General features: G+C 44.6%; 1 non-coding gene across 1 annotated transcript; it reads left to right on the forward strand.

The window, feature by feature from the left end:
• Positions 1-3,026: 3,026 nt before the first annotated feature.
• On the forward strand, positions 3,027-3,098 carry Trnad-guc (transfer RNA aspartic acid (anticodon GUC)). The gene has a single exon. It is a non-coding gene; the product is annotated as a tRNA-Asp (tRNA).
• Positions 3,099-9,821: the final 6,723 nt, after the last annotated feature.

Genomic DNA, 9,821 nt, shown 5'->3' on the forward strand with positions numbered 1-9,821 from the left:
TCATTCTTTCGATCTTGGACGCGCACATCGTACTGCGTGTTCTTTTTCTCGTTGCCACTACAACAATACCAGAGTTGATATCTTGTAATTAAATGCTCACATTCAGTTTTTCCTTGCACCCTTTTTCGTGGTTTTTGTTTGCTGTTGCAGCTTCCACTTGTGCGCCTTCTCTTTATTGCTTCTCTTGCACATCTGGTAGTAAACCTTCTTACTGATCATCTTCTTCTTCTTCCACTTCCGCATTTCAACCAACCCCTAGGTTCTTGCGCTTTCCAACTCTTTTTCGCTTCTGCCTCGCTTTCCATTTTCCCATCAAAATCGTCCAATCCTGAGGGCATGCTCGTTGTCTCACTTCAAGATACGCGTCATTCCAAGATTAGCAGCAACACTGCTGTCGATCCGCCTTGCTTAGTCAGGATGTCCGACCCACACAGTACCACGACGCCAACAACTGCTCCCGAAACTCCCACACCTCAGAAACTCGGCAGTCAGGGTCCTGTCTTTAATTCGAATCCTATATGCGCTTCGAGGCCAGTGCAGGACCCCGCCCCCACAACCAGGACTTCTACTCGTCCACAACCGAAACAGGGTGGCTGCAACGTGCCACGTCCGAATGTTCGCCGGGAGTATGAGGCAGCACCAGCCGGTGACACGTTTGTTCCGTCTCTGGCGACTGTCCTGACGCATTTGGTATCCCTTAGTCCGCCAGAGAGAGGACAGGTGAGGACTCTCATAGTATAAGAGTTATGTGCCACAGTGTGAGGAACATTACAGCTGCATGATTATCTGCCACATTAGATGTTATTGATGTCAACAACTCCATAGTAATGCATCTGGTGGATGATATTATGGATGATATTATGGATGATATTATGGATGATATTATGGATGATATTATGGATGATATTATGGATGATATTATGGATGATATTATCATCGATGACCACAATATCACGTCTTCATCAGGTGACACGCTTTCATGCTGTAAAGGCCCCGGATATAACGATACGGGAGTATCTTGAGAGGTGATTTTCTTCTACCTAGCAGACTTAGGATCCCAAGATACTGATTTAACCAATATAATGTCGTTTAAAGATAATGATAAACCATCTTAATGATCCTATCAATCTTTTCAGAATTCAAAAGTATTTCGGATGCAGCAATGAATGTTTTGTTCTGTCGCTTGTCTATATCGATCGAATCGTGAAAATTCATGAAGAGTTCACAGTGTCGATCCTCAATATCCATCGGTATGTTTTTTAATTCCCACTTTAGAGTCGATTGACCTCTCATTTGTTATTCCAACAAAAAACTGCTTTTTGTGACCAAATTTCCTTTCCATCTTTCAGTTTGCTGATAACGTCGGTGATGCTTGCAGCCAAATTCTTCGATGATGTTTATTATAGTAATGCCTTCTATGCGCGCGTGGGAGGCGTTCGTACGAAGGAGATCAATTTGCTCGAATGGCAGTTTCTTTCATTAATCAATTACCATCTCTACGTAACGCCTCGTGAATACGATCAGTATTTGAAGAATGTACTCGCAGCAGTAAACGCAGGTGTAAGCATGCCTTTTGTTTTATCATCCATCTCTAGTATTATCATCCAAGCTGATGATCTCTAGTATGATCATCCACGTGATGATGATATCGCAAATAGAATAAGACAAAGTTGATGATCTCTAGTATTATCATCCAAGCTGATGGTCCCTACTGGGAAATGGGTTCCGATTTTTTTCGCTATGTTTTAATTTCTTGTCTCGGTCTTTTCAGATCCAAAGATCTCTACCACACGAAGAACCACAATATCATGTCAATTCTTATCATCACACTTTTGAAACATCATCACGTCGTTCTAATCATCAACCAATTCAGCCTTGCTATGTTCGCCCTCAAGCTTCTGATTCCCAACAAACAGATCAGATTTACAAACAGTTCTCTACTCCGACTGTCCAACTCAAGCAGGTGGTCCAAAGCACCCTGCCTCAGGTGGCTTCTTCGTCTCCCGTCGCTGGCGACCCAAATAATATCGGTGGACCCCAGAATTGGAAAAATCCACATCCTGAGGATTTTTCCGCGAATTACTCAAATGAGGATGGTCGTCGGTTCGGATTTGCGCAACCAGCAATTCGTCCAGGAATCTCCACTTCTGTTGAGTGCGTCCCAAAAGCGGCAGTTTTGCAGAGTTGCCAAAGCTGCAGCCTCATCAAACCCTCAACTCCCATCCCGTCCGAAAGTATGCAACGATCCAACGATGGGAAGCTAGCGCGAACGGCAGACAACCAGCCACACTTTTTCTGTGAAACAAAGCGATCTGCCAATCAGCAGCATAACGCAATTAGCACCAGTATGAATCCGTATGTTTCCACCAGATACATCCAATCCTCGCCACCAGCGATGCATCATCATTGCGAAATTCCTTATCACGAGGGAATCCTCATGAACAATGAATGAGCATCTTCACACAACTACTCCCGTCTTCAGTGGTCTGGCAAAGAAGTAATCAACCTCTCCATCCGTTGAGAGCATGACTTAACTGGACGGCAAGCAAAGGAACATCACGGAACTGAATTGTTTGTACCACAGCCCGAGGGAAAGTGAAAAAGTCCTATTTTTTATTGTGGTGGCTGCTTGTCTTAGATTGTATATTGTTCCATAGCTGTTAGCTAGAGCTATAGATCATATCTGGAGTGAGTTCTATTGCATATTCATCTCACTGAGAATCTATTACGTCATCCAATTGTGGTTTTTATCATACGTGTGTAGATGGTGGTGGCGCATTCATCTGGTCTCGAATCATTGGATAGCTTCTTTTTTTATCGGCAAACACTGAACAATTTGTCTGGCAATCAATGGTTTTTGATGAAGATGAGAACACACAGACACACTTCATCAATTGCGTTGACCAAAGCTAGAGATTGGAGAGTCTGATACCATACAGGATTCAGGAAGCGCCGTGACCTAAACAAGCCGTGGTATTGCCGTATCACCATTTGGTTGGGAAGAGAGGTTCGACCCCTTATACGAGTCCGAGGTAGTATAGTGGTTAGTATTTCCGCCTGTCACGCGGAAGACCCGGGTTCAATTCCCGGCCTTGGAGATTTTTTTATTTTTATGGTGAAATTCTTAAATTGACTCAGGACGAGATTCGAGAGCGAAAAGACTGGCGGGCGTCGTGATATTATTCTGTGTGGCGAAGTTTTTGTTTTGCTCTGCATCTGCTTTTTCACTTCTTTCTTTTGAGAAACGTCCACCTCGTAACCAAATTTACTGTACGTGTTCTCAAAAAATGAAATAAAATGATTCAGTTGATTTACAAACATCTAATTCGCTGATTCCACAGCAAACCTTCGGGGACGGCAAACGGAACTCCTTGCATGACAACAGCGGGAGCTTCAATTCAGGACCCACGAAGTGGAGAATAATTGACCCAAAGAACTCGGAGATTACGCCCTATCAATAACAATTATTGCACCATTTTATCGCAGCTGGGATCAATTCAACTGTCATTGCCGTTCGATCGCCTTCCACGAAGTCCTTCCAGGTCAATTAAAATCCAGGTTCAATGGTCATCATAAAAGAGACCCTGGTGCGTTGAACCTCTCCTGTAACTACAGAGAATCCTCCTCAAAGGGTGTCGTTCCGACAAAAATAGCCCCCTCCGACAAGATTTAATCTTTCCTTTCACGTTCATTCCCTCGATTTTTCGCGTTGTTCATTACTCACTGCAAATTTCTACGTCCATCTGGTTTTTATGGTATATGCTTCTATGTCTTGTCACTGGTAATGCCCAATTGACATCTCTGTGTAGTTATTGTTTTGTGCATAGCTACTCCATTGTGCTCACCATTTGTTTCGTTCTATGTTTAACTAATTGACAATTTCCATATTTCTGTCTGGAAATTTGTACAGTGACTCTTTCTAAGTTAGTCGGGATCGCCCTCATGGCTTCCCTTATATACGGCTGAGTGACCGTATTTTTTCTCACTATTTTGGTTCTCACAGCAGCAGCCATCTATCCATCATGATGTCATCCGGCGCCGCCTCGAGAGCTGTTTATGCTGAAGGACCTGCGTCATTCGACGCCATCAAGCAACAAATCGCGGAGCACCCAGCAAGAGATGTCCCCGATAGCATTTGCTCAAACAATCGAGGAGCCATTGATTCTGTCCCAATCCACAACACCTTCTTGAATATTGCGAATCACTCTGGCCCTGAACTTGTCAAATCCTTTACGATGCCCGATGAAGTTCTCAATTCAGAGGACGTCACGCAGCTTCTTGATGGCAGGCGCATCTCGCGTCAGGTGGATGCGCTATTTTTCAAACCCCAACGATCCGCCACAAGACGTCAATCGGCATCCAATCATCAATTACAGAGAATGCAGAAGATTGTTCCCCTTGAAGGTTCGTCCAGTGATTTGATTCTGTTAGGGAAGTATATTCATTTGAGTTTGTTTTTCTTCTTGCAGAGATTCCATCCCCAACACGCGAACTTGAGGAGCATTTCTCAAAGCTCGCTCTTGATGATGTAGAAACAGGCACCCCAGAAGGTTCCTCCCGGTCGACAGAGAGCAAAACACCTCCATCAACTCAAGGATCCCAGAAAAATTCCGTGGCCGCGCCTGTTTCGTTTGACTCTGCGATCAAGCGTGAAAATTTTGCTGCCGCTGCGAAATGTTCACTCGAGCATTCCTATCCCCCGGGCCTAAGTATTACGAATACAGTCTCAACCGGCCTCCGAGACGACGAACAAACCCCACCGAGTACAGCTAGATCATCTCCAGACGGAAGTTGTCTTTCAAACAGCTCGCTCCAATTTTGTACAACAAAACCAAATCCACTCGAGTATTTGACCCTCAAAAGTAGACGATCCGTAAGAAATGCATCATAGAGCGTCATGTCATTCGAAAATACTCGGCCGCAATTTTCGAATGACATGACGCTCTGAGATTGATCAGAAAAATATCTAAATGATCATCAAATTATGTGATAGTCAAATAGATAAAGATCAATAATCTGTGTCGTCATGTAGACATTGGAAGCCGCATTTATTATCGTTGTTTCAGGGAATGACGTCGCTTGAGTATCCATTGAGCCCTATTCAAGGACCGTCTTTTTCAGGTGCGTAGAATCACGAAAACCATAAACCATCTTCGTTCCTTTGCAGTGAGAACTTTTCAGGAACTTCCAGGATCACTCACATCGTCACAAATCTGTTCGGAAACTGTCACTCGGGAGCCGTCCGCGGAGGTTGACGCCGATACCACCGACCCGACATGGCTAAACGCGTTCCGGGAATCCGCGGCGAATACGGATGTGATTCGGTTGACAACGCTGGACGGACTTGAAATAGATCGCCTCATGACGGTCGGTAACCGCGCGTCGACCGGCGTATCAGATCTCGCAGCAGAAGTTGCGGAATTCATGAAAGATACGAATCACTCGTTCATCACGCACTTGGCGACGGCGCTGAATCAATCAACTGATCCGACGCTGAAAATTGCAGCAGCGTTAAGTCGAATCGTCGGGATTCCGGTTCCTGCTGATTCGGAGGCCGATTTGAAAAACGCAGTTCCTCTCAGTGAACTCTCCATGGACGTTTTGACTCAAATTCCGCGAGATGAAAACGGCGGACTTCTGAGTTTTGGATCCATAGGCCATTCGGATAATACATGCAAAGGTGAGGAGTAGAATCTCGAGAGAGAAGAAAATATTCGACAAAAAAGACCCAGAATATAAATAAAAAGAATATAAATATGAATATAAATATAAAGAATATAAATATAAATAATATAAAGAATATAAATATAAAGAATATACATATAAAGAATATAAAGAATATAAATATAAAGACCTAGAGTATTCAGAATTGGTCGGGTGGAGAGGTCGTGGGAAGGCCATTTCATAAGTAGAAAACATTCTTTGAATGATGATCTTGTAATTGTTATCTTGTTGTCATGCAGCTTGCGTCTTCTTCCATAATCCCGCCAAAGGATGCAAAAATGGATTACGGTGTCTTTTCTGTCATTTTCCACACGCTCCCAAGAAACGTGTCCGACTGTCGAAGAAGAAACGCGCTGAAGTGAAGATGATGAGCCAAGACGTGGATTCAATTGGTTACGATCCTCGCAGTAACAATGGAATGAACTTCTACGCTGAAGACCATGGATTCAATCTAAACACTCCAACTCATGAAGGTGGCAGTTCCTTGGCTCAAGGATTCTTGAATGCTTTTGAAGCGATGGATCCCGTTGGACCTGAAACGTTTCAGCCACGAAGGTTTCGAGAGGAAAGATTTAATGAGACGAATTCTAATAAAAGAGATTATTTAAATTCGTTCTCTGACACGTTGATTGGAAGAGGCACTAGTGGGGCCATTCCTCCGGCGCCTGCTCGATCATCTACATTGGGATCCTCTGTTGAAGGATATCAAAAATCAAATGGATGGAATGTCAAGCGACTCGACAGCAGCGATCATTCCGAGACAGTCTCAATTACAAATCGACGCCTCGAGTCGACAATCAGCACGCAGTCCCATTGGGAGGATGATAGGCTCTACCAGCAGATTGAGCAGCATCATGGACAACAGCGTCCACAACAGCAGCGGCAAAATCCCCGCCAACAGTCGTTAGGACAGCAATCTTTGGTGCAGCAACAATCATTGGGACATCAGCAGCATCGCCGCCAGTCGTTTCATCAGCAACAGGCATCAAGACATCAGCAGCAATCAATACAATCCTTGGGACATCAGCAACAAGCACATCATCAACAATCCTTGGGACATCAACAACAATCCTTGGGACATCAACAACAATCCCTGGGACATCAACAACAATCCTTGGGACATCAACAACAGTCCTTGGGACATCAACAACAATCCTTGGGACGTCAACAACAATCATTTGGACAGCAAACTTTGGGGCAGCAATCCCTGAGACATCAGCAGCAATCCTTTGGACATTTGCAGCAAGCGTTGGGGCAATCGTTGGGACATCAGCAGCAGTCGTTGGGACATCAGCAGCAGTCGTTGGGGACATCACCAGCAGTCGTTGGGACATCAGCAGTCGTTAGGTATCCAACAACCTTCCAGAAAGCAATCTTCAGGGCGATTAACATTGCGACACAATTCATCGAGTTCCTCAATCGGAATTCCTCAATCTCCACTACATCCAGTACCTCCCAACTCGCCAATGATCTTATCCACGCCATTTCTTGCTGATGGAACTCTCATCTCTCCCGGATCCTTGTTCCAAATACAACAGTCATCCTGGTCACTCGTACCATCAACCAATGCAACAGGTTCGTCACGTTGGTCATATTTTCAGATGATTTTTCAATCTTTGTTTTCCTTCTATTTTATTTATTTATTTTTTCTTCCAATTTCAGATGATCCTCCATCAACGCCTAAAAATAGTCCAGATGTTCCCCCTGCAGTACCCTCTCGTGATTTTACCGAGTTCGCCTGCTCGTGCTCTCAACACTCCCCCCACTCCAACTTGTTTATCACCACTTCTGTTCCCTCAATCACCACCCAATCACCACAGTGCGTTCCGCGGCTCGTTTATTTTTCCGCCCCATCGACATTGTCAGCAATTCCCCAGGAACACTCTCGCCGAATATGATCGGAGTTCAAAGTGTTAACAGGCTTCTCTCACCAATGGCTGTCGCATCGCCTCATCCTCCATCAACAACGATTGATGCCTCGACGAGTCTTGCAGGACTCAGTTATGCTGCGTCTATCAACTCAGCTGGATCCATTGTGGGATCAACGATCCCAGGAGCGTCTCTGTTCTCTTCTTTACCTCCATCTCTTGTCCCTGGTGGGTCGTCTGCTCGGTCTGCCGTTGTTCCCTCAACTCCGATGAGTAATTAGGGAGTCCAAGCTGCAGCGACATCAGAGCAACAATCATATGGTTACCAAATTTTGTCCGTAACCGACCGGGTGATCGAATTTCTGTTGCGGCTGTCGTGTAGAAGCTATTTTTGTTTTTTCTCCTTCTAGCAATTTCTGGCGCAGCTAACACTCCAAAAAATTGCATTATTTTGAACAAACAAATCATGGCAAGTCTATCGATGGGCGAGTTTCAGCTCAATTGTGATCCGTGGCCGATTCCTTCTAGCGTGAGGAGTTGGAACGGTGTCCTCTGGCGACGGAAGAATATCTACAAGCTGAACTTGTTTTTGAATCTCCCATTCAGATGGAAGGGGCCTTAGAGCAAGTGCGTAGAACCACTTCAGAAGCAGAAATGGCCCGAAGAATTGACGCGCAGTCCGACGACAGGATTTTGATCGTAGCTGACTCCTGAGAATGAGCGCATGGTCGTTCAATGAAAGTGAAGCCATTCAGTGAGCACATTGCAAAGAAACATTTTATCATTCAAGCATTTTATTACGTCAGACGTTTCTCTTGGGAGAATTGGGTTTTCCCATGAAGCTACACCAATCAAAATTAAGGCAACAAATCAGCTTACTAGCGACACTGATTAAAGCATCAAGCTACTAAGCTCAATTGGTTACACATAATAGTGATTGTGCGCCTTCGGAATTAGCATGGCAAAGGGATCATCACTTGGATGGAGCTCGGTAAATTTCGGGATGACTTACGTGCTGGCTGGTGAATGTTTGAAAATGACTTCGGCATAAATCGGTTAAATGTTCACTGCACCTGAAATTCTTGCCAACGTTAATCATCAAGTCACGGTTTTCCACAAATGCGAGCTTTTGCATAATCAAACTTCAACAGCAGACCACTTTGAACTCCTGTGAAAAATGTCGTAGGGATCGCAAAATTTCTCCCTTATTCATGACCTACAAAGTTTGTGTGTGTGCCTGCTGAAACTCTTTGGGACCTCGAAGTTTCCAGAAATCTGAACCTAAAAGGGGCGCTAAGTGGAGTGGGGATCATGGCAAGGACAAACAAAAATGAACAAGAAATAGTTATTCTGGATCTTTTTGCTTCGTAACAGGGTAGATTTGTCAGTGAACATCCAATTCATCTCCAAGGAAAACTCCTCATGCCGTTTCGAATTCAGTTCAACAACAACATCAATAGCCTTTTATGATTCAGTTGAATGCTTCCATTTAATCTTATTAGTTAGTTCATCAGAAATTTTTTCTCATCGTTTCTACTGTTGTTCAAGAATTTCATCAGAATTTCATAAAATGCGTCCAAAAAATCGCAATGAGGAGTGTACGGATCCCTCAAACTCTCAAGTTGGACAAAATGGGAATCATGGGACGAATTGGGTCCCTTCTATCGGTGTCTCGACAATCAACTGTCGAATCGTCTCGACGATCATCTGTCGAGTCCATCAGTCTTGTCCTCTCGTTTTCGTTCGCCTTCCCCATTTTCAGTCGCAGCTATGGATCAGCAATTTGGCTCAAAGCCTGAGTCTCATGGATGTCCAACGCGTTGTCCACAGCCTCCGCGTTTCCGGTACCAACCCTTATCGATGCTTCAAGGACCCTCCCCCAACCCAACGTTCTCCAGAATTGGCAGACGAGCACCCGTTAATTGCTAACGTTCCACCTCTCCCTGATGGATATCCTTTATTCTCCGAGACTGCTGTAGGATCTCACAAACGTCCTCGCGTCCATCCCCCTAGTGTTGACAGTCCCAAAATTCCATGACCCGCGAGGAAGTAGTAATCTGTACTATGCTGACAGTTACTATGAAATTCTCAATACCCGTCCAGTCAGGAATGAAAACGGTGTCATCGAAAAGCCTTCTTCGGCCTTTCCTGAACCTCACTATTCTTTTTCCAATGATGGTCCCGATTTTACCCGTGAGGGCCGGCCATCTTTTAGCCCCCCCCCGAGTG

Source organism: Condylostylus longicornis, unplaced genomic scaffold, assembly GCF_029603195.1.
Source record: "Condylostylus longicornis isolate FDR11 unplaced genomic scaffold, ASM2960319v2 ptg000697l, whole genome shotgun sequence".
Lineage (NCBI taxonomy): Eukaryota > Metazoa > Arthropoda > Insecta > Diptera > Dolichopodidae > Condylostylus > Condylostylus longicornis.